Source organism: Ambystoma mexicanum, chromosome 3p (assembly GCF_040938575.1).
Source record: "Ambystoma mexicanum isolate Mex_15411 chromosome 3p, UKY_AmexF1_1, whole genome shotgun sequence".
Taxonomy (NCBI): Eukaryota; Metazoa; Chordata; class Amphibia; order Caudata; family Ambystomatidae; genus Ambystoma; species Ambystoma mexicanum.
The window spans coordinates 434,109,238-434,136,470 of NC_090925.1; positions in this window are offsets into that span (position 1 = coordinate 434,109,238).

The following is a 27,233-nucleotide window of genomic DNA, read 5'->3' on the forward strand; positions in this document are numbered from 1 at the left end:
AGTAAAATTGCCCACCAATCCCCCCCAAAACAGCCTTTGAGGACCCTAAGATCAAATGTATTGCATGTAGCGGTTTAAAATCATTTGAAACACAAACAAATACAAATGCGGCAAAAACAATGTTGTAAACTACAATTGAAGATAATTGTCATTAGGTATCTGAATCTGATACGGGTAATGCTTCAAAAACAAAAATAGGTTTCTAAAAGTGACAGGAAAATGAAAAATGTAAAAAAGAAATTGTTAAAACAAATCATGTATTTTTTACATGAAACAAAAAACACTGGTACTCGAAAATCTTGAAACCAGGAAGTTTTTTGAATGAAGATCATGGTATGAGCACAATAAAACCTATTTTTACAAAACGCTGCTTATAAAAGTGGGTTGGTGTGTGCAGTTTGGATTGAATGAAAATAGGGGCAATATTTTTACTTGAAATCAGATGTATTGAGTGTGATGATCTGTGCGTTATATAAAATTATACACTGAGTACTGGAGGTCAATACAGAAATAAGCAAATACTGTACTGTAGACATTCTGAAACTACAACAGAAAACATATGAATTAATGTTACTTAGAGTGTTGAATATGATTGTGCTGCAGGAACCACACTCACAGCTTAAGAAAATGCAGTGTCAGTGGGGCTGCTAGATCATTTATAGTATATGCAATAGTTCTCAGTGCAAAGCTTTCAGTGTGAAAGAGGGTGGCCACTCACCAGTGACCTGAATATCATTTTCTTGGGGTTTGGGTTATATTTATGCATGTAACATCTATGGCAGCATATACCAGTGGTAAAGACTCTCTGATTTTCATTGGTACCTTTAATGTCAGTACTATACTAACACTATAGTTTCCTAATAAAAAATGGATTGGGTATGCCTATCTCTGTCGTGTATCCTCTGGTATGCAAATCCATTGAGGTAAACATTATGGCAAATGGAAAATGTTGGTATTTGATCTATGGACATTTTAAAGATGTGCATATAATAATAATACTTGGTGTTTAGCAAGTAATCACAGCTTTCTGGGAGTTTTTTAGTCTTTGCTTGAACAATAATAATTCTAGAATCAGGACTTTCATATGACCACCATGCATGTCCACTCACAATATATTAATACAAGTAATGATCCAAGCAAGACAAGCCACGAGGGAACGGTGGTGATACCGAGGGTAATGGACAGAGAGCAGAGCAGGAACAATCACAAATACAGTCTGGTTAGATAGAGAACAAGGTGAAGTTGTTTCTGCTGGACAGCACAGTACCAAAATATTACACGGTTTCCTACCCCCAACACAATCTATGTTGGTATCAGTCTGATTTTGAAATATGTTTGATGTTATCAAAAGGTAGAATAAGTGTTTTTGGGTAGGAGATCTGATTTTGTTGCTAATAACAATGTGCAACAAAGTAAGCTTAGACTGATTTTAATCTTGTCCCACATTAGAGGGACTTCTAGCATTAAGTTGATGTATTTTGGTTTCTTATAACAATGCTGGCTCCTTTCTTTGCTATCCAATTGGCTCATTGTCACTGTCACTCTTCATTTCCTCCTCGTAGTCTCCTTGCTACAAATCCACTCACCGTTTCTCCTCTCTCTCCGCCAACTCTTCCTCCTATTGTTCCTTTCTCTGTTTTCTACCTCCAAGCTTGGATCTTATTCCTTATTAGTCCCTCTATCCACACAACTACATAGTCTCCCTTCTCCACACCACTACCATTTCCTCCTCTTCACAACACCACTACATTCCACTCTACACATCACTAATACACTATCCTCTCCACACCACTACTACCCTCCACACAACTACTACACTCTACCCACACCTTCACCCACAGTAGCCTCCTTACACATTTTCAGTCACCTTATCATTCATTTTCTACTCTCCCTCTATTAATCACACTAACTCTTCACACACATACTCTCACACAAAAGTATTACATTCTCACATAAACCTATGCTCTCCTTCAGCAATTTTCTTCCACTTTCCTCTGCTCTGTAGTTCCTCCGCCTCGCCTCTTGGTACTCCTTCTCCTCTCTTGACCTCAATCAAACTACCAACACCTGCTTCCTAACATCCTTTTTATCCTTCCACTTCCCCTCCATTTTCCCTCTGCTGGATCCCCAGGCCACCCCATGACTGTTATTATCTGCAGGAGGCTGTTAGAAGTAAAGAAACATACACAATGGGTAAAAAGCCCATACCTTTTCCTGTATGTGGGTTGCTGCCTGATTGCGATACCAGCTTGGTGAGTGCACCATACTTTTGGTCCCCTCACAGGTGAGTACAATGTCTTTGAGCATGAAGTGCTCAACACTCTGAACTATGCTAACAATGTGCTAATGTGAGTCGCATAGTAGCTTGTTCTGATGCCCCATGGTCTGGTTGGTACTCTCTTTCATTTGGCTTGGCTCTTTCATAGCTCTCCTCTGAACCAGGTTGCTAAGACTGGAAATCTTGTGGGACACAAAAAAAGCATGCAGGTACAAGGGAAAGGAACATGGACTGTCAGATTGAGTGATGTTGCTGATGTCCCTCAGAAGTCCTGATGCTCTGCTACTCCCTACCATAGGGAATGTGACCCACTGATTGAGGAACAACCTGTGTGACAAATTGCCCAAGGGAGGAGTGCTACGTGACACATCCCCTCAGGAAGCAAGAACAGATGGAGTTCAGGAGCTACAGAGGAGACATTAGGAATTGGTGAAAATGCATAGGGAACAGAGCACAAGAATCAAGATCCAATAGTAGAAAACAATATAGCAATGTCCTTTCCTATGAATGAGAAGCTCCTAACAGGAACACCAAGGAATGATCCAGGCCCTGACTAATTACCTATTAATAAATACATGAAATACGAAATCTCTGGATGCAGGGGTTCAGGTCCTCATGAAATGCAACCTTTGCAAGAACATTGCTGCTCTGTGCCTCTTTCTGATTTATAGGGGCTTTGTGCTCAAGATAATTGAAATTAGAGGAAAGGTCATGGGATTTGTTGTAGGGTGTGCCGTCTCTGCGTGTTCGGGAGATAAGGAATTCTAGGGATGCTGTCTGGCATCCCGCAGCCACCAGGGCAAGCGGTACCTATGCAGGAAGGCACACAGAGTCCTGCATAGTGATGAAGTAGTGGAGACTGACACCAAAAGTAGGTACAGATTAACCTTTTATTGAGTAAGAGAACCAGCGTCAGGCACCCAGCCTGGCTCAGCTCAAACTGCTCACTGGTTCCAAAACCTCCTTGGATTCTGGAGCCAGTTTAAAATGTATACCAAACACCCACACAGAAGTTAACAAACACAACACATCTCCCCCTTGTAGAAAACCACACAACAACTTAATCACAGTAAAAGTATTTAAGCCTGATGGACTTATTCACAATAAAAGTCTTTAAACCTGATGGGAATCTTCCTGATCCTCCCTTTGGTTTGGCCACCTCTTTCAGGTTAACTGTTTCGCACAACCTTCTCTTCACCCACACTCTTCAAGTCACCGTCCCTCGCCACATCTTCTTGCTGTTCCACCTCATCACTCATCCCTGCACCCCTCATAACGAACCTCCCTTTAGACCAAACCTCACCACCATCCATAAGCACCACACCACCACGAACAGCTCTGATTCTCTTGGGACCCAAACATTTACTCTCTAAGCATTTGAGCGCAAATCTGTTTTTTTTTATCAAGACCACGTCCTCTACTGACCACTTTTGCGCTTTAACTTTAGCTACATCATCAAAGTTACAGTTATACTGATGCTGAGCCTTCTCTATCAAATTCAAAATCTTGTTGCGGTCCACCTCCACACAGCCAGACAACCCCATCCAACCTGGTTACAGTTTGCTGGCTGGTTGACGCCCATTTAGTGACACAAATGGTGATACCTTAGTGACCGAATGAGGCATGGCACAATAGCCCCACACCATCTCCTTTAAAATCTCCATCCACGACAGACCAGCCCTCATGGACAACTGGATGCCTCCCTTCAAGAATCTATTGTCCCATTCTACTAACCAATTTGCCCTGGGGTGATACAGAGCCTTGCATGTGTGACATATCCCAAAACATGATAAACATGCCTTCATCCTCTCTGAAAAAAACTGGACCCCGTTGTCAGTAACTATCTCTGAAGGGAAACCTTCCCTGAAAAACACATCTTCAAAAAACGACAGCAGTTCCCCCGTGGTAGCCTCTCTCAAGGCCCACCATTCTAACCACTTTGAATGGTAATCAATAATGACCACCACAAATTTGAACCCGTCGCCCATTCCTTGGATGGGGCCCATTAAATCCACTGCTACCTTTGCCATGGTTCACATGGCACTGTACCGTCAAAAGAGGAGTTTCTCTTACTACTTTACTCTTATTGCATGCTGTGCACTCTCTGCACACCCTCAACTTTCTGTCCACCTCACTGTCCATAGCCAGCCACCAGAAGGTTTGTCTCAACAACCTTTTTGTCCCACTCATACCAGGATGGCCCTGATGTGCCTCCCTCTCTATGACTGAGTAGTTCTTCTCAGCACCTCTCAAGGGTCTTGAAGCAAAGGTAATAATATGTTCTTCCTTCCCTGCGTCCACTTGCGAAAGTGAATCCCCTAGACCTAGCAGGCTTGCATCCACTGACAAGACGGTTTTCCTGCCACTGGACTCTCCCAATACAGCTAAAGCCTCGGATATGATTGGCAAAGGTGTCTTTCCACCAAATATGTTTGTTGAGGTCTCTGAGATCAACACATAATCTCATCCTTCCGCTGCTCTTTGCCACCAAAACCACTGGAAACAACCACTCTGTCCCTTGAACCAGTTCAATCACGCCACTTCATAGGAGGTTGCTCAATTCTTTGTGTAGTTGCTGCCTCATCTTATACGGAACAGGTCTAACCTTGTGAACTACGGGACATGCATTAGATTTTAACTTGATGGCATGTTCAAAATCTCTCAATTTTCCAAGACTCTCTGAAAACACCTCTGGAAATTCCACAGCCCATTTATCACTCACCTCAGCTATGGAGATGGGTGTTGGTGCACTGGCCTGGATCCTCACACCCAGGTTTCTTTGCTCCTCCCATCCTATTAAAGAAGCACCTTTCCTTGCTACCAGAATGCTGGCCAGACACTCTCTTCCTTTGTACCTCACTTATCCTTGAAATTTTTCTAGCAAACCTATCACAGTTTCTCCATAGCTGCATGGCTGTACCTGAGCTGGAGATAGATCCTTCACATTCTTGTGCAGGGTGTGCTTGAGGGTGTCTTCAGATACAATTTTCCACAGTGATGCATAATCCACCTTCATCGACAACGTGTACCCGTCTATCAGGAAGTCATCCATTGGACCACTTGTCCCCTCGAACAAAGCAGAGATTTAAAAAATGTGACATGGCCTGCCCTCCTGACTAGACATACTTAGCGAACTTGGTGCTGAGAGACCTGATTGATCACCATTACTCTCCCTTTGCTCCACCATGTTGATAGATGCTTCCTTGCACAGATGTACGAAGTGACCCTTTCGCCTGCACTTATAACACTCTGCATTTCTGGCGGGGCAGAATGTGCTGCTCGCCGTGTGTCTGGGGTTGCCACACCTGAGACACTTGTGTCCCCACTATTCCCTCTTTGGTCCAGATAGTCTTTTTCTTTTAGCAATTGCACACACTTCCAGTGTCCCATGTTTCATTATCTTCATCTCCTTCATGTACTGAGTGGTCTGCTCAATGCTTCTCGTGAGCTCTACAGCCTGCTCCAAAGACATGTCCTTAGCTAGCAACTTCTCCTGGACTCTAGGGTTGTTGGTGCACCTGACCAATTGGTCGCTGATAAAGGAATTAGTCTGGTCTCCAAAGTCACAGGTGTGACTTAATGTTCTCAGCGGAGCCACATAAGTCTCTATTGACTCCGAACATTCCTGACATCTTTGAAAGAATTTGTGCCTTTCAAACATGACATTTTTCCTGGGTTCAAAATGTTCTTCAATTCTTTTGACCATCACAGCATACTCATCTAGTTCTCCTGCCCCTTCCTCTGACAGACTTTGGAGACCATCAAACACACAGCGACCCTTCGGACCTAAATTGTGGAGTAACAGAGCCTTTCTCCTGGATGGACTGAATCTCCACCTATGGCCATCAGATAGTTCTCAAACATCTTTCTCCACCTTTCCCACCTGATAGGTGGGGTGCCAAGCTCTGCTAGAAACGGGGAAGGAGGTGGAATAGCAGCAGCCATTGTCAGTTCTTGCTTGTCTTCTGTATCAAGCTTTATCAGTGGACGTACTGTTTGATTCTGCACTTGAGTTTTGTTACAGTGTAATGTAGCTGTGCCTTTAACGTTTGCTCAGAATCTGCTTTTTTTTTTTTTTATTTGTATATACTTATTTCACCACTGAATGTGATGATCAGCCCTGTGCTGTGTTCCCAACTTCTTTTATCTTATTTCTTTTGTGCTTCTCAGCTCTGAATCGAGCTTCTGATCAGCTTCTGCTAGTAGTGCTTTCTTTGTCTGCCATATCCTGGCAACCCAGGCCTTCCTTGTCCTCAGAGATTCCTGTGATGCATTGTGTTGCTGGGCAACGTGCCACAATAGCAGACAACATGTGAGTTGTTTCGAAGGCTTCTTTCACACTCATTCAATGTCCTTGTTCATGTACGTTGGGAATGGTACGTGCGCGCGTGTGCCCAAGGCCTAATTTGGGGAATGCTGGTCTCCTGTCTCCCTCCAAGTGCAGTTCTTCCCTTCTGACCTGGTTCCTTCAGCGCATGCGGTGTCTGTCGCTCCTCCTCTTCTCCACGCCTCCTTCCGACGCCGGTGAGAAACCCAGGGAGCTCACAGCGGCTCCAGAACAATCGGTCGCTGCTTCTGCTCTAGGTATGCAGTGAAAATCCTCATCGCCACTGATGAAGTAGCAGAGACCGACACCAAAAGTAGGTAGAGATTAACCTTTTATTGAGTAACAGAGCCAGCGACAGGCAGAAGCAGGTAAGAGCAGGGTCAGGGACGGGCGGGGAAAGCATTTGTCCACAATGCTGACAAGGAGTGACTTTGACATCAACGCTTGGAGGCCACCATCCCGAGGCTGAGAGGGGTCCCCTCCCAAAACAGGGACAGATATCTGGCACTATCACAACTCCGAAGCAAATTCAATTCTAGTTACCCTGTTGTCTGGCTAACAAAGCCTCCACCTACCTTGTCCAGAGGATCAACAAATACACACCAGCAAGACCACTCAGATCTTCCAGCAGCCATCGACTCCACACCATCAGATTTAGATGGAAATGAGCAGGTGGTTCCAGATTCCCAGCTGTTGTGTCCAACCTCTGGAACAATCTGCCACTTCACCTGCGATCTGAGTTTTCTTATCAGCGATTCAGAAAAAGCCTAAAGACTCATTTCCTCACCTAACTTCAGTCCTGTACCATCTGTTTGGATTTCTCCTGTACATTCGCTTGTAACTAGCACCCAGATGCGGGAGATTTTGGCTGCTATGCATGCAAAAATAAAAAAATATAAAATAAAATATATATAAATGTATATATATATTCAGTAAAAAAACTTTGTTAAAGGGACGTTATGGTTCCAAGTAAAACCGAAAAACCCCTGAAATTCACCAGTTATTGTAAATTAAGCAACCATAACTCGCGCCACCACCGTGCACTGCTAAGACTAACACCCAGGACATCAAAGATGACATCACAAATGTCATTACATAGACACTATTGCCCCATTAAAACTACGCAAATGTAAACCCAGAGCACACTTGAACTCTTGGGCCACTCCTGAACTCAAAGTACTACACACAGAAAAGAGAAAACTAGAAACATTTTGGAAATCTACCCCCTCTCTAGTAAACAAAACCAACCTTACCACTATTACTGCCACCTACAAAAATGAGATAATCTGCACCAAAAAAGAAACCTTCAATGGCAGAATAAGCCAAGCAGCATTCAGTACTAAAGAGTTATTTAATATCCTAAGAGAGCTAGAAAACCCTAACCCGCCAACAGACACTAGTACCAAGGATAAACCTTAGTGCACTAGCATACAAAATGCCCTCTCTAACAAAATCAACGGGCTCCAAATAGCCGATTAAAGACTCACATTTACCACTTGCAACCTTACTATTCCGACACCGCCTTCCACTGCATACTTCAATTCAGGATTCAAATGCAATAAGGTCTCCTTACCTGAAGTTCAAAAAATTATAGCATCTCTAAAACATCTCACTGCAAAGGCGACAGCTGCCCTGCTCAGATTATAAAAGATGCAGCCAGAGATCTAGCCCCCTTCATCACTAAACTCATAAACTCCTCTTTCGCCAGTAACTCCATCCCAAGTAACCTGAAACAGTCCTGGGTTCTCCCTCTACTGAAGAAACAAACATTAAATCTGGCTATACCCACTAATTATAGACCCATCACGACAGTTCTCTTCTTATTGAAAATCTTGGATAGAGTTGCATATGTGCAAATTCAAGACTATCTAGAATCTACCAATTACTCAGAACCCGTCAATCTGTCTTCAGAACTCAGCATGGAAGGGAAACTGCCCTTGTCGACCTCAAAAGCCAGATCCACGAACTAAAAGACAAAGGTAAAGTAGCCATCCTACTCCTCCTAGACTTATCAGCTGCCTTTGATCTGGTAGACTATAAAACATTATGTGATCACCTATCATCGGCAGCTCAATTCTCCGTCCCCGCAGTCACATGGATCCAATCTTTCCTTGCAAACAGAACAATGCATGTCTTTTCACCGACTGCTGCGTCTGACCCAATTCCATCACTTGTGGAGTCCCTCAAGGCTCCTGGGTATCGCCCACTTTGTACAATATTTTTACAAAGCCATTATTCGACAAACTGGACCGTCTGGGTGTCACCAACACTAATTATACAGATAACACCCAGATACTCCTATCACTATCAGGAATTTACGACATAGACGTCGTCCGGATTAACGAAGTCTACACCATCATTCAGGCATGGATGGCCACACATGGCCTCTGCCTGAATGATGATAAGACTGAGCTACTCCTAGTCGGCTCACCTAATAACCTTCTAAAACTGAGCCCCAACTACACAAGCATCCCTATTGATGGGAACAATATACTGATCGCCAAAAATGTAAAAACCTTAGGTTTTTACCTCAATGCCCACTCTAATCTAACTAAACAGGTAAGTATGACAACCTCTGCCACCGCCTATACCGGCAAGTTGATTAGGGCATGCAGACCTCTATTGTCCCCTAACAGCTGCCTCACACTGGCCAGAGCTCTCATACAATCTAAATTGGCTATTGTAATGGCCTATACTTAGACGCCAACAAATCTTAACAAACAAATTGCAGATCCTGCAAAACAATGCACTTAGAGCAGCTTTAAACATCCCCAGAAAAGAGCATATTTCAGCTACCAGAAAGCACCACAATGGCTTTCCATACAAGAGAAAATGGACCTAAAAACTATCTGCCTCACTCATAAAGCTCTCAACCACCAAGCCCCACCATATCTCACCGACAAATTCACCTGGAAACTGTTTCCGAGAACCACACAATCATCCAACACTTCCTGCCTGGTGGTGCCTAGGTACAACCTTAAAAGGGCTGGCGGTGCCAGTTTCCCAGCACAATTATGGAACTCACTCCCGCAGGACATCAAAACTATTCAAACTAATGCCACTACACTACGCTAAATCTTACTGCTTTAAACCCTTTGACTTAGCAATTTTCACTGCATATTGTCTATTTAAAATGTATACCTAATTTATATCTTCTCTGTATAAAAACTGTATTTCACCTGTATTTCACCTCTATTTATAAATGTACTTCAACTATATTTGACTGCATCAATCTGTATTTCATCTGGATAAAATGTACCATGTAACAGTTATTCTCATCCTAGCGCCGGGATACCCTCGGTCAGACGCTCTATATTAATAAAATAAACAAACAAACAAACAAACATCACATGTGCATTTACTTTTCATGAAAAGTCTGTACAAGAGATTCTTATTGTAATGTTGATAAAAAAGTGTCAAGGATCATTGGAATAAATATCATGAGGTACGTAGTGCATTAAGCAATGCATTGTGTGCAGCAGACAGGATGGAGGTGCAATATTAAAAATCTTGCCATGTTAAATGCTAAAATTATAAATGATTTCTTATTAGAGTTTTGCACACTGTAAACATTTAATAAGTACCTAATAAAATCCACTTACTACATAATTGCATTAGTGCAAACAAAACACAAACAGACAACAACATATACAAATATGAGCATATACAGGAAAAGTGAAGTAAACAAAAAAACAGCCATATTACCAGACAATATTCATAATCTAACTGATTATCTTCATACACAGAAATGATTGCTCTACTTCAAAGCTACTACTTCCTTATACATAACTATCACATGATGTGACTGACCCTAAGGAAATTAGTGTGAGTACAAACATGAGCATATCCAGAAAAAGTACAGTAATCAAAAAACAGCAGAACAATAAGAAAGTGTTGATAACCTTACTGATTATCTTCATACACATAAAGCATTGCTATCTTTCAAGTCTGTGGGCCTCATTATAAGGCTGGCTCTCCCGTAATGAAGGGGGCCGGTATGGGACCGGCCCCCTTCATTCCGGGAGTGCCGATTACGAGCGTCCCATCGCGGGACCCGGATCGTAAGCCTGGTAAAACCAGGCATGCTTTCTGGGTCCCGCGAGGGGAAGAGGGAGGCAATATCGGGCCAGATGTAATCTGCTCGTTATTACCTCCCTCCCCATTCCCATTGAGCCCATTAGGGGCTCAAATGGGAATGGGTACCTGCAAGGAGGAATTACTGGGTCCTCCTAAATTGGAGTAACCCAGTAAGTCCCCATTGCAGGAACCCGGTAATGGAGCCGGAACGGAGGCAGCCATGAAGCTAATAGCTCCATGGCTACCTCCATTCTCATAATGAGGCCCAGTGTGTTCTTCTATGTATGTGTTTCATATGCTGTGAATGGACCCCAAGTGAATTACTGTTAGAACATATTTCAACTATAAGTCTACAAATATAGTACTTTTTGAATTTTTAGTTCCTGACTGTTACTGGCCTAGATATCAGTGATGTCATCAATGAAATTTGTGATGTCATCTTTGATGTCCTGGGTGTTAGTCTTAGCAGTGCACAGTGGTGGTGTGATTTATGGTTGCTTAACTTACCATAACTGGCGAATTTCAGGGGTTTTCGGTTTTACTTGGAACCATAATGTCCCTTTTACAACGTTTTTTAATACTGAATTTCATAGGTTTTTAGTAGAGGAACTTAACCATAATGTCCCTTTAACAATGTTTTTTTGCTGAATTTCATAGGTTTTTCGTAGAGCAGCCTCACCATAACGACAATAAACGTAGTTTACGCCATGGTGGTAAAGGTACGTCCCAGACGGTAACTTACCGCCTGGGTCGTAATGAGGCCCTCAGACTCAAAATTCCCGGATGTAATACACGCTGTCCATGGAAAACCATGGTGTCCACGGGCAAATCAAAAATCTGAGCATGGGAAATCAAAATATAAATAGTGTGGCCCATTTTCACTTTGAGGCTGGCTCTAAAAAGAGCCTTTTTTGTTTTGTTTTTTAAGATGCTTCAGAAACACCTTTTATTTTGTATTATTGGGGTTTTCCCTTATTTTCCTCCAAAAATCCTTACATTAGCTTCTCCAAAGCAATCCTTATGTTCCAAAACAGCATAGCATTTCCTATAAAAGATAAAGACATGCCATCTTCTTTAAAATAATCAACATTATCAGAGTCAATCTTGTAATTGTTACAAAAGAACATGCCAGCTTTAAGCATAAAACGAAACATGCCTCGGTTGATTAAACACCTAGCAATATTTTGCTGAGAACAAAAAACAGAACTATTGTCCCATATTGCCCTAGGTACCAAACCAGAAAAAATTACCTTGGCATTTGGAAGTAGTTTCATTGCTGCCTCAAACAAGTTTTCGAGATCTTTCAACAAAGTAGGGGTACTGACATAGCCCAAATGCAAAGCACCACAGTGCAGAACAACTGCATGTGGACTGTTCAGCCTGTCCATATCTTCAAAAACTTGTACAATTGCCTGCAAATTGAAACCAGGCACTGTGCTCCACACCACCTCCACCCCTCCTACATCAACATTGTTTGCCACATTCCTACATTTTGCATACTGCTCCAAACTATGCACAAACATACCTCCAAGCACCAACACCCTGACTTTCTCCACCTCAGCCATTTTCACTACACACAACCTCTCTCAATACAAAGCAGAACCTCAACACCTCATTGGCTAATCCCTACAGTCCCCTTTCCATGCTGGATTTGCTGAGAAACCCTGGATGTGGCATGCCCTTTCCACTTCACTCTCTGCACCATTCCCTCATTGGCTGGTGTTAAGCAGTCACACAACCATCCACCAATCACATGCAAGAACTCTAAATCTAACCCCATCATGACAGTTCAGCACTTTAAATGTACTATTGATCACTCTCAGTACAATCGGGCTGTGAATGCAAAGCACCTACAGCAACAACTACTATAAAACTCCCCAAGATTTCTACTTGCAGATTCATGCACATCCACATGCATGAACACAAACTACAGGTATGAATATTTTCTGCACAGTGCATGTACAGCTCTTGTACGAATGCATGTAAACAGAATAACTGGCACTTACCCTGTATAACCTGTAAAACAAGTTTACTGCATTTCTCCCATCTGATATGATCAAGTGTCACTTGCAAACCTGTCTGCTCTCCAAATTTTTGTTTACACACACAACTATCTAAGAAAGTGTCATTTCATGTTAATAAATGAGAGAAATAACAGTATATTTGTGGAAAAAGGCTTTGTAGTGTGTTATAAAATGGGATGCAGCCAGGATGAGTACATGCATCTTTATTCATGCACACAGATAAGCAATATCATTTAACCATTGGACAATCACACACCTCCACATACATCCTTACCATCATACTCAGACAATCATTCACAAAGCACACATACAATGCACAACAGCCCAACCCATACTTTATTTATTTCTCCAACAGACCCCAAAGAATGTCTACCAAAAGGCAACTCTGTAGAAAGCAACGCAAAAGTAAACAATATCAAAATAAAACTCTCCAAAAAAAAGCATCCACCTCTAACAGAATTTCTACAAAAAGTTCAAACAAAACAGGCAATATAGTCATTAAGCGAAACCAAACAAGCTTCCAGTACAGAAACTTTGCCTCCTTTTTCAAAATGTAAAACGAAACAGAAAGTGATTAACTAGACTTCAGCTACCACTACTGCTAACACTGCACCTATAAATCTTGATGTAGTGACAAGTAAGCATACCAAAAAAATGATTTAACAAAAAATGTTCCGCCGCATAGTCCTTCAGAACCTTATAATAACAGGAGAGAAATCACTAACAAAATTAAGTACTAAACTACAAAAAAGACTATACAATGAACATAATATCAACAAAAAATAGCTTCTGAAACATCTGTGGAGGTGAATGGAGTCACACCACAAGCACAGAACCATATTTCACTGAAGAAGCATACAAACAAAAGCAAACAAACCCAATTGCCAAACATAGCAGTGGACGAGGATATGCAAAACTTAATAATACCATTATGGAACAAGAAACGCTGCTCACAAAAATATACCCAGAAAAGTCAGTATCACCTCTCCATTCCACAGAACCAATACGTCCAGTCTACAAATGGCCGTGCACATCAATGTGTAACATTGCCAAAAAACCTTTCAAATCTTTACGCCAGTTCCTCAATCAGTATGTGAAAGGCAAAGACAAATTCAAAATGAAACTACTACAAAATATGGACACCTGTCCAGTGCGCAAATACACAGGACTACAAGGACATTCATTAGCCTGCATTTCTGGACCTATTTGCAAAAGCACCTTCTATCATGTCAAAATGATATCAACACATCATTCAACTATAACAAATCTGGTCCATAAACTGTACTACGCCAAAATTCCTGCTTTAGCACTAGCCAATGGAATGCAAACATACATGTGGAGTACATTGCAGACAATTCCACTGCAGTTGCACGATATGTAACAGCCTACTTAACCAAAGCAGAAAAAACAGAGCTCCAAGACCTCTGGGATGACATATCATCTGACAAAACATATTCACAGAAATTGTACAGCTATGCTCTCCCATAGAGAATGTGGCTGCTATGAAGCTGCAGACTGTTTAACCGGTACTGCCTTGTATGGAAAATCTGAAAATATAGTATGGCTAAGTCTTGGTCCTCCGAAATCTAGAAAAAGAGTTCTCAAATCATATGAGGAGATAGAACCAATTGCCAAAAATGATCCCAACAGCCAAGACATATTGAATTTACTAGACACATACTACCCAAAACGGCGTACCACTTTGGAAACCATGTGTCTATACCACATAGCCCAAAACTTCACATACAAAAATAATATTAAACCAGATGAAAAGAAAGGTAGATACAGAGTGGGAAATTGTGAAAGCAGCTTAGTGAAACTTACCAAGTGCAGCTTAATTGATCATATCAAATTGTCATTAAAAATTCCTCAACATAAAGAACTGTATTACATGTCCCTGCTCCAACTTTTTAAACCATGGAGAAAAGAAGAAGAGTTACTACATATCTATGACTCCTATGAAGACGCTTTCAAAGCAAATTAAAGCACTATAACAGACATAAACTTTACACAGTACTAAACAATGTTGCACAATGAACAGCAACATGAAGAAGAACTCCAGGTGCAACTAGATGTGGACACTTTTGACAGTAGTTAACCTTCTGTAACAGGAAGCCAAGAACCACTTGGACAGCCACTGATAGCAAATGAGGCAGAATTAGCCATGACAGAAGTAGAAAACACCAGGTGTCAGTATGAGCAGTCTACAGAATATGAGCAGTCTACAGAAGACTTTGCTGTACTGAAATCACAACTAAACAATGAGCATTGTAGCATTTTCCAAGAAGTAACAAAACAAATTGAACCTGGTGTGCAACATGAAAGTAAAAACTGTACCTGCCAAGACTACAAACCTATATTACTATACGTAAGTGGTCAAGCTGGTTCAAGCAAAACATTCTTAATCAAAATCATCAGCAAGTTCCTCCAACAATTGACAAACAACAAACTGTCAGCTGGTGTAACTTCTCTCACAGGTTTAGCTGCCTACAATATAGGGGGCATCACTTTACACCAATTACTACTCCTTCCAGTAGAACACAAAAACAAATTAGACTACTACAAACTTTCTCAAAAGCTGCAATGGAACTACGCAGAGTGTTCAAACAAATGAAAATGCTGCTAATAGATGAGGTGAGCATGGTCTCCAACCTAATGTTGGCTTTGATTCACCTCAGATTACAAGAGGTCCTCAAAACAGACCAGGAAGAGCACTTTGGAGGAAAACACATTATTGTTTTCAGAGATTTTCTTCAATTAACACCAGTGAAAGGTGAACCTATTTTTAAAACCTTAGGGCACAAACTGTGCCATAAAACTCTTGGCAGCAAAGGAAATGTCAACCTTTGGCAACATTTCCAATACAGAGAATTAACTGAAAACATGCGTCAGTCTGCAGACCTCACATACGCCAACATTTTAAAAAGTATTAGAGTTGGTGTACTACCTCAAGAAGCACAATCTATATTAAAAACCAGGCACATCCATGCACTCTATGGACATAACTCATGTGTCATGGAACAATTACCACACAAAAATGTCAATTGTATGTCCTTGATGCCAACTCTTGCAAGCTGTTAAACATTTAATGAAACGATGTTAAAAAAAGAAATGCAACCAATATTTCTAATTGGCTCCACAGACAAACTGGACGTACATGGTATGACAATACCCATGTGTCAACAAGCCACAACAAGTTTAAACACCTTGTAAAAAGCTTCAATGGAACTACGCAGAGTGTTCAAACAAATGAAAATGCTGCTAATAGATGAGATGAGCATGGTCTCCAACCTAATGTTGGCTTTGATTCACTTCAGACCACAAGAGGTCCTCAAATTGGCTCCACAGACATACTGGACGTACATGGTATGACACCCATGTGTCAACAAGTCACAACAAGTCTAAACACCTTGGAAAACTCTATCTCTAGCACAGCTGGTTTGGAGAAAATATTAAAATGATCTTTAAACTGTAGAGTAATGCTTAAATGTAACCTTGACATGGAGCAAGCACTAGTTAATGGAGCACTTGGTACAGTTGTTGGCTTTCAAACATACTCACGTGACAACAACATTCAATTTGTCAATGTTCTCTTTGACAAACTATCCGAAGTTAAAAGGATAGGATGCTCAACAGCCCACTTCCTTCTTTTCAAAGACATGTATGTACTCAGAGAACAATTTTCTCTAACTCTAGCATACGCAGTCTCCATTCACAAATCACAAGGTCTTACCTAGATAAAGCATCGATAGATATTGGTAGCACATTGATAGATATTGGTAGCACAGTCTTTAAAGAAGGCATGAGCTATGTAGCACTTTCACGCTTACGTACACTTGACTGACTATTTCTAATCAACTTTGATCCAAGTAAATGCTGATGTTCCTTGCATTCTAGAATACAATAGATTGTGTTTACTCTATACCCCCACATAAAAACCTATCCTGTTCTGCAAAAAGCAAAACGTTGTAAAAGAAAACTACTTCAGACTCAAATTATGCAGGCTCTCACAGCAATTCCTCCAAAGAAAGTGAAAGAAGCTAATACTTCATCAAGGACCACAACCAAAGAAGGAGCTACTGCCCAAAGTAACTCAACTACCTCTTCAAAAAAGAAACGCACACTCCAAACAAATGACTTGGACACAGAACTGTCAGGTCCATTCAAATTTTCGAATACAACTGGTGTAAATTGCTATGCAAATGTAGCAATAAATATTCTATTCCAATTGCCACCAATTATTGACAACATTTACTTACACGGTACAGACCAATTGTGTTTGCAAATATTAGTCCTGCATAGAAATGCAACCAACAATCCTGACAACACTTACAGTGTTCATGGAATAAGACAGGAATTGGACTACTGTGCTGGAATGGTCAAATTCACTAGAAGAAGATCCACAAGAATGTCTAATGTACTTTCTACAAGTACTAGAAAACAGAAACATACCTATAAATGAAATCTTGCAGATTTCATACACGTGGAAACATAAATGCACCCTTTGCAGGCATGTCGTACAAGAAGAAGTTCCTAATGAACGCTTTGTATATGTATCCATATCTAACTGTTAATCCATTCCATTTCAGCAACTTGTACAAAATACAAACCATAGCAGATTATGTACTACCTGCAATTCAGATAATCGCTACATTTTACAAACACAGTCACATAGTGAATACTTAATATTAATGCTTTTATGTTACAATGCACATGGTACCAAAAACAACTGCAAGCTGATTGGATTCACACATGGTCAAGTATCACTTGGTAAGAAAACCTTCACAACAATAGGAATAATCTACCATGCAGGAGCCACAACCAATGCAGGTCACTACACTGCATGTATAAAAAAGAAATGTGGATGGTTTGAATGTAATGATACTACCATTACTCTAAAACTGAGATTACCAGCAAATATTGTAAACTCTTATTTAATATTCTTAAAACCAAAATTTAATAACTAATCTGTACATGAACATTAACAAACTTCAATGCCAAAACTATGAATGGTTACAATACACCAAAAGGTATCTAACTGCCCCAAAATTCTGCAACAAGCAAACCAATAAATACCACTAAAATCAAACAAGAAATATACAGTTAGAATACACCAACAGGTATCTAACTGCCCCAAAAATCTGCAGCACACCAACAGATAGACAAATACCACTAAAATGGAGAAAGAAAGAAACAAATATAATGCACCAACTACTATCTAAGTGCAACAATACTACCAACCACCAATTCCAAATCAAAACCATAGACCTATTCAATTCCTCCTACTGAAATAAATGAAATGAATATATTGAACCACAACGTAGAAAGGTGTTTTTTTAATTGAGCATGGATTTTTTTCCCACAGACCCAATGATTTAATAAACAAACACAGGAACTGAGCAAATTGCACAGTACACTGATCTGAACTATAGTACTTCTAAAGTACTAACTATGTGAGTCGACAAATTACAGAAATGTATATTATGCAATGCAATAACTCATTATGAACTACTGACACTAACATATGATCTTTTCTTTTATCACAGAGATTGAAAAAGAATGTCTGCTTCAATTACCCATGTCATAAAATAACTGCATACAACCACAAACAGTCAAACAGTTACTGTATCATGAATGGACTCACAAACACCACAGCATAACACACCCATTCTAGCAAACGTCTAACCATAGACCGCAATCCAAAATGTTTGCTTCCATGGGTATCTTATGCTGCAGTGCTTGGTGCCAAACCCTACAATCTTGACTGCATGGCCTGGCCAAAACTCTACATACAGCCTCAACAAATGAAACAGAACACAAACTTTTGAAAACATATATCCCCTAAGCAGTGCACATACCACAGTCAAAATGTTTGGTAGCGTGGGTGTGCTGTGGTGGTTGTGGCCCGGGCCTAGAGTCTTGGGTGCCTTGGCGAAGACCCTTCGGCCATGCACCCAAGACTCTAGGCCCTGCCCACAACCACCACAGCATAACACACCCAAAGAATCAAACCCCCACCAAATATCCACAACCCAAAAATATAACATATCCACCTCAAAACCTATCCACTTCAATTAACATTCTAAAAATAATTGCAATCAATGCTCCACTGACAACCCAAAACCAACATCATCATAAAGTAAAATAGCCAGTATGGCACCCAGTATTTAGTATGTCTGCGGACAACCGCAGTGACCGTGGACACAACAACCACATCATGGCCTCCTGCCACCTAAACAAATACAGCATTTGACCCATCTCTTACCCCCCCACCCTCTCCAAGCACTCCTACACAACAACACACTCCCCAAAATTGGATTTATGCTCACTTCCACGCTGTGCTGTCCGCGGATGTCCACGGATCCAATATGGCGGGCACATTGAAACAATGTGACACACCTCACACTTCATCCCAGCCAATCAGAGAACCATTTGCATGTCCGTGGACATGACACAAGCTGATTCACCAATCAGTGTCCTATCCGCAGAACGAACAGGAAAAAAAGACATTTTTGGAACCCCGCTATAACTTTGCCCCCCGGACCAAACCTCACCAAACTTTGCAAAAGAATTTGACGAGGATTCGTCCAGGGGGAGCAAAGTTATAAAATGCCCAAAAAGTGCTCTTCCTATGGGTTTAGCAACTTAACCATAACTACACGGCCACTATATATATATACATATATGTACTGCCAGCAATAATACATTTGCACTCACAACAGCCTTCTCTAAAACACTTAGGGACAGTGTTAATCTCTCAAGTCATCAAGGAATGATGCAGTCTTCCCTTAAAGCAGTATTCATTTCTCCACTTTTAAATAAAGCTACTCTGCACCCCACTCAAATAAGTAATATCTGTCCTATTTCCAGGTCATCTTGGATTGATAAGATCTTAGAAAACCTTGCAACTACATAAGTTCAAGATCATGTTGAGTAGAATCACATCTTGGACATGTCGCAATGGACCTTCCGTCCCAAGCATGGTACTCAAGTTTCATTATGGGATGACATCCTGGAATGTGCTGATGAAGATTTCCATGTTTCATTGCTAGTCATGTTACATCTTCGGTAGCATCTGTCACTTTGGACCATGCTATTCTTCTTTCTCATTTAAAAAGGCTAGTTGGGATGTCTAATCAAACCTTATCATTTTTCAGCAGCTTCCTTGTAGGAAGTTCCTAAATGGTCAAACTCAGTACATTCTTGTCTAACTCCACCCCTGTGACTTGCAGAGTACCTCAGGGACCACCCTTTTCCCTGTTATTGTTTAACTGCAAACTATTTTCAACCTTTATTGGGTATTTTTGCAAATGTGATTTGCAATTCCCTTCTTAAGCTGATAACACTGAGTTGTTAAAGCATCTGATCGAACTGGGAATTATCCTCGTTTAGGGGAGTACTTATCTGATGTTCACCAATTGATGATCATCAGTGGATTACAACTCATCCTTTATAAGATGGCAGTACCTTTGCTGGCACCCAATCATTATTAAATGACAGTTATTGTGTTTCTCAGTGTCCAATTGTATGTGGCCAATATGGCCAGGAATCTGGGGGTGGTTTGGGAGCCTGATATACCTCTTACAAATCAGATTTACGAAGTAGTGAAATCAGCTTTCTTCTGCTTTGGTCTGCTTAGCCGTGCCCTCCACTGTCTATTGAGAGATAGTCCTGCTGCAGTTGTTGCTTCCCTTTTTAACCCTAGTCTGGATTAAACCAATGCTGTACATGCAGGCATTTCAGATCAAAACACTGTAGTCCACCTCACTTTTAAATTACCCAGCGGTCTTCAATTTCTATTTACCAACTAACACTACACGGGCTCCCAGTGAGTCAAGATATTATTTTGAAGAGTTGGTCTAATCTTTACAAGCATTCATTGCCTCACTTCTATTTATCTTAGTTCTAAGATTCATCCCTATTACCCACTTCGGGCCTTACGTCTTGCGAACAAACACTTATTCATCATGACCCTTTTATGCTGTTTAACAAGAGGCAATGGACAATTCTGGGGAGTAGCCTTTGCACTCATCTTCATCTGGAACATTATCCGATTAACTCTTAGAGCCTCCTTTGTAGGTAAACTGTGCCACCATGGGCTTTACATCCGACTCCAGCTGCATCATTATTCTAAAAGGGAGGGCATGACAAACAAAAAATATCAGGCCACCAAAAGAAAGACAATTCTAGGTTTTGCACCTAAGCTATATCTGATATTGAGAGCAAAAACTTTCTTAAAGGGACGTTATGGTTAAGTTGTGCTAATAAAAACCTATGAAATTCAGTGGAAAAACTTGGTTAAAGGGATATTATGGTTACAAGTAAAACTGAAAAAGCCCACAAATTCTCCAGTTATGGTAAGCTAAGCAAGCATAACTCACGCCACCACTGTGCACTGCTAAGACTAACACCCAGGACATCAAAGATGACTTCACAAATGTCATTGATGACATCACTGATGACATCACATGTGAAATTAATGTTGATGAAAAGTCCCTACAAGGGGTTGTGAGTATAACATTGGTAAAAACATGTTAGGGGCGATCGGGAGATGTATCATGAACTATTATAAATCTATTAAAGAATGTACTCCTCTAAACAACATTCTATTGCAATGTTGTTCTCGGTACAGGAACCAAATCAGACATAAACAATGTTTGCAGCATGCACCATAGAGGTACAATATGTATAATCTTGCAAGGTTGGATAGTAAAATAATGAATGCTACCTTATCAGATTTTTAAGTACTGTTAAACATGTACTAACTAGATCAAAATTCAACACTTACTACACACTTGTGGTACTGCAAAAAAATACATATAAAGACCACAATGCATACAAATCAGCGGCACATACAGGGAAACTAAAGTAAGCAAAAAAGAAGCAGCATCATCAGAAACTGTTAATACCATAAAAGTTTATCTTCATGTACACAAATGATTTGTATGTTTGCGGCCTGCTTGTTGCCCCATTTATATGCACCATGAGCTGCGACCAAACTCTAAGGAAAGTACTGTAAGAACATATGAGAAGGGTAACATCTAGATGTACAGTACCTTTTGAATTTTAATATTCTGACTGTCAGTGAACAAAACCACCTGGCCTAGATATGTCAGTGAACAAAAACAAGTGGCCCAGATATGTGATGTTATCAGTGATATCATCAATGACATTTGTGATGTCATATTTGATGTCCTGGGTGTTAGTTTTAGCAGTGCACAGTGGTGGCAAATTACTGGTGTTTTTCAATTTTACTTGTAACCATAATATCCCTTTAACAAACTTTTGCGACTGAATTTGATAGGTTTTTATTAGTGCAATTTAAGCATAATGTTCCTTCAACAAAGTTTTTTCACTGAATTTGATAGGTTTTTATTAGCGCAACTTAACCATAACGTCCCTTTAACAACGTTTTTTTACTGAATTTCATGGGTTTTTACCAGGATACCCTTAATTTTTCTACATGACCCTTACATCATACTGACCGCCTGGCCCCCAACATTGTAGCCATAGAGTCCGCGGACTGTGCAAATGTCCGTGGACTTCGGGTAGCATTCACACTGCCCAAAAGCACAGGGTTTACCTTACATTGTTATATCGTGCAGCAAACAAACAGAAGATGTTTAAAGTACAACACATATATGTAGCACATTCAAAAATTAAATATGTATACATAATCTGTACTTATGAAACCAGAAGTACAATTTCATAGGTTGCGCAACATAATGGAATGCACCAAGCACAAAAGGGACCGGTTCATCTAACAATATTACTTCAGTGCAGTCTAGCGTACACAGTCAGAAGGAAGTCCAACCTACAAAGAAACCCATTCAAAAAGTAGTAAGTACACTATATTTCTTCCTGTAACAGAGTTTGTTGTATGGACATGATTTGTAAGAAATAGATGTATTGAGCTGCTAGAGGAAAATTTCCCCCACAATGAAATGAGTGATGGAAATAACTCTAATAGTACACAATACAATTTTTACAGTAGAAAAAGTAATGTAAATTGTTTCACGTGTCACTAAAACATGTTTTTCTTTTTAGCAGTACATAGTGCAAATGAAGAAAGCGGCCCGGAAATACCACCAAATGAGCAAGAAGATGGGCACAGACAGCCCCAAAATGCAAATTTTGCAAAATAACTAATAGAAATGGATCAGTTCAACACTAATTTTGCACAGTTAATGACATTTGTGAAAAGTCCTATTATAGACAATATTAGATACCACTACCACTGTGCCCCTTCCCCCTGTCCCAGCCAATCATCCCCACCAAATCCCTTTATTCAACAACGCTATGATGAGACCTCAATCCCTTCTGAACTTGTGTACCCAACACTAGGCGCTTTAAGATGAAGTAGCAGTACTTCGAGATAGATGGGGATGCAGAATATACTCAAATATCAATAATTAGGCTGACCCAGGAAGTTAGCAAAGTAAGTCTGTAAACAGGGAGTACAACAATCACTGACGTCAATCTACATGGCAAACTACAAAAACCTATTTGGGAAAGTGATAGGCTTAGAGGGAACATCTAGGTATACCTTCCATACTTGTCTGGGAAAGTGATTGGGTGTCTAACATCAGGTGGGCAACTATGCCAGTCAGATAGTGCAGCGAGTGTAGGGCTCGCTTTGTCATCCGTGCCGAGCCTGCCGGCACAGGTTCAAATTCCAGCAGGACCAAACTCAGCCTTTCATCCTTCTGAGGTTGGTAAATGAGCACCACACACTGTGGGTAATAAGCAGTGCTCAGATGCTTGACGGTTTGTAGCACTATATAAATGCAAAAAAAATCAAAAAAAGCTCTCCTCTAGTGCAAGTCGCTATAAACGTCATCAAATACACAACGTCCTATTGGTTATACAAACTATAGGGCTCTCTATTACGTGGCCCTCTATAATTGGTTGACACCCTTGCAGCCCTCTGTAATATTCCACACACGCTAGCAGCACGCAGGCTGGCGCCTAGGTGCTGTTGCGCTGGTCTTGACCATAGCTTCCCACTCAAATAGCCTGACATCTATCATCACTCTTGCCGTCTGCCAGTCAATTAGCCTTTGAACATTTGGCCTTGTAAATGTTCTTCGTGCCTGAGACTAAAAGGGAGTATAGGCATACTTTGTCTCTTGGTTTCGGTGTAGCTCAACCCAGTATCTATTTTCATCCGACCATGTGACTGGAGACCATGTTTCAGAGCATTTTGCTGTACTAAAATACTATGAAATGATGAACCTCTGACATTTTCAATGGTCTTGCACCTCGTCTCGGACAGGAGTTTGTTTTTTTCACACGTTTTGTAGCTACTGCATGAACACCCAGGCTCACGTGGCCTTGACTTCATGGTGCTGGGCCAGCCAAGCCTTTCTTGAAATCACCTCCGTCATTAGCTGTTTTTTCCAACTGAGACACACTGAAAAAGCCATTCTATTCAAGGGGTCCAAGCACTGCTAAAGTGCCTTGTGAAACATCCATAGTCCATACATTCCTATGCATATACGTTGGTGCATCACCGCAATCTATTTACTACGTAGCCAGCCTTAAGAATACTTTGTCTGCTTGCGTTACTGCATCTGTACAATTTTAAAATTACTTGGTATCTTCTTCATTATTTCTGTAGCACGAGCATCTTCATCTCGAGCCTGAAATGTTGCTCATCTTTAACACCTCCTCTTCAGATCTCATAGAATGTTTACGTTCTTCAGCCTCTTGCCTCTTTTCTGGGTGCGTCACCAATTGTCTTTCTCGCTCGTTTTTCACACTTCCTCCGGGATTTCATTCAAATGGCCATCATTTTTTTCGTGAATGCATATATGGTTTCCTTAATGGGTATCTTATTTCCATGATCCTTTACCGTATAGGCCTTCTCACTGGTAGTGCACGTGTCTCATACCCCCAGCATGTAGGCAGCATGGGGGCGAAGCTTGGGTGGGTGTACCTGCCTCTACCTCTACACTTCCTCCCCTGATGGACAGTCTGTCAAAAACCCCAATTCCCCCATATCCCCTATATATGTTTCCCATTCTGATACCCCATCCCTTTCATAATTGAGTGTATTTCTGTGTCCTAATAAATATCTATGTGTGTAAGGTTGTTGTGTGTGTTTTTTTAAAAGCCCTGTTTGGTGTCGTCGGACAGAGCGACTGTCCAGGCTGTCTGCAACTAAAATGGAGGTACCCCACAAAGTCATGACGCACCTTTATATGATTCAGGGGCCACGCCCCTGTGCTGCGGGCACCTGGGCGCATGTGCATCCGATCACCTGTGCCCTCCGAACACTGCTTCTGTCAGCAGATGTATGTAAAGTCGTGACATACTTTTAATTAGTTTGGGGGTCCCACTCCTGTCCCGCAGATACCTGGGCGCATGCGCATCTGATCCCCTGTGCCCTCGAAAACCGAGCCTGTCCGGAGATGTCTGTAAACCGTGACGCACTTTTAATTAGTTCAGGGATCCCACTCCTGTCCTGCGGACACCTGGGCGCATCCGATCCCCTGTGCCCTCAGAACACCACGCCTGTCCGGAGATGTCCGTAAACTTGTGATGCACTTTTAATTCGTTCGGGAGTTCCACCCCTGTCCTACGGACACCTGGGTGCATGCGCACACTGCATCCCGTGCAATAGGTTTCCTACGGACAGCCGTCCTATCCGCGGACGTCCAGGGACGTCATCATGTGAGCTGAGCGTCGGGAGTATCCACAGACACTGTTCCTACCCCCAGACAGTTAGAAAGTGCTGTTTTGGCCAATCAAGGGTGTTTTAAGGTGCAACTTCACTCTTGCAGAGGTCCCAGTCCATGCCCTGGTCGATCTAGAGACTTTTTGGAACTTTTTTGGAACCCGTCTGAGGCTCGAAGTGTCTGCAGACAGTTGCGCCGTGCATGGACAGCACCCCTATAAAAGGCCACACCCCACTGCTGCTCCTCATTGTGTTTCTGGCTGACCAGGACTGACACTTGCTGGAGATTGCTCTGTGTGGCTTTCTGCTTTTGCTATATAATGGCATCTATGGCTGCTGCTGCCTCAGCACCACCACCACCTCCACCAATATCACCATCTGGAGGTCCTGGAGAGGGCAACAGGAGTGGTGATGCAGAGGGGGATCAAGAAGACGAAAAGGATTAGGTAGTGGAAATCCCTGTTACCAGCTGCCAGCATAAGTCTTGTGTGTTGAAGCTGTTTACCACCGTTGGGGCGGGTACCCATGGCATGTGCAGCCAAGGTTTGATGCTCTGAGTGCAATGTTGTACTCAGTCATGGAAAGCCTGGGCTGTGACAGGACCACCTCCATGTGGCGACACCCAAGGTCTAACCACAAGGCAGCAGTTCGGAGGGTCACCCCTTTTGAAGGCGGTAGCAGGTTGACATCCTCTGTTGCATTCTCAACATCTGCTCCTGCCACCACAAAAGACACTCCTGTGGGGCAGTGGATCCCTGAACATGCCTCGCAGGCCATACATAAAGCAGTGAAACCTTATCTTTCGAGAGTAACTGTACATTGTATATACTGTGACACAGTTGTCTGCAGGGGGGAACAGTTTTGAAGTGCTTTCGGGGCTACGGTCCGGGAGCACGAGAAACAGTGCTCCCTACCTAAGTGAGGCCCACCCAACATCTTCCTCTCTCCACCTGCCCCTTTTGTACCTGTGGTTTGTGCCCCTTCTCTACCCTGCCTTCCCTCTCTTGTGTGTCCTGTTTTAATAAGCCAAATAAATCATAAAACATGAAAAATTTAAAAGACGTATCTTTTCAGAGTCACCTTTGACAGTTCAAAAATAAAAGGACCAAAAAAAGGTACAGGCCCCTGGACAGCCTGCGAAGTCCATGGATAGCTCGAAAGTCAGCGGACATCCAAGACATTTAGGTGGTGGCGGCATCTAAACCATTCCACTCTTTTGCATGAGAAAGTGGTGGCTCTGAAAAGAGCCTTTTTTTTGTTTTATTTGTTTTTGGAAGTTTTTTTTCAAACCCTACTGCAAAATGCTTGCTATATTTACAAAAATGGCGCCAACGCATTTTGGATATTTTGCAAAACAAGCTGATTGCCAGCATCAGTAAGATGGACTCCATCTCTGCTACAAATATTGGTGCTATGAAATTCAATGTTTTCATTGTCGAAGGACAACATGACAACATCTATCAAAATGGCACAAATAGCCTTGTTTACATTGCGCCTCACTGTCTCGATTTGCAGACCAAATGAACTGGAGTGCAGCCACATCTGTGTCTGGGCAATGCAAGTAAAAATTACTCAGGAGTTCGAGAACATGTCCATGATTTTCCCAAATGTCTCCTTCATCGCAAACTGCAGTGAAATTCCAGTAACATGGCCTAAACTGTTTCCTCCAGAATGAACAATGATAATGTCCGGACGTTGCAGCGTGACCAAATTGCCACAAAATGAGATCAAGTCTACCCACTTCACATCACGCACTCCATACCACTTCACATCAACATGAGGAAAACCAAGATGTTCAGCGACTCCACACTGCTCTAAATATACCCGTAACCAATGGATCCAAGAGTC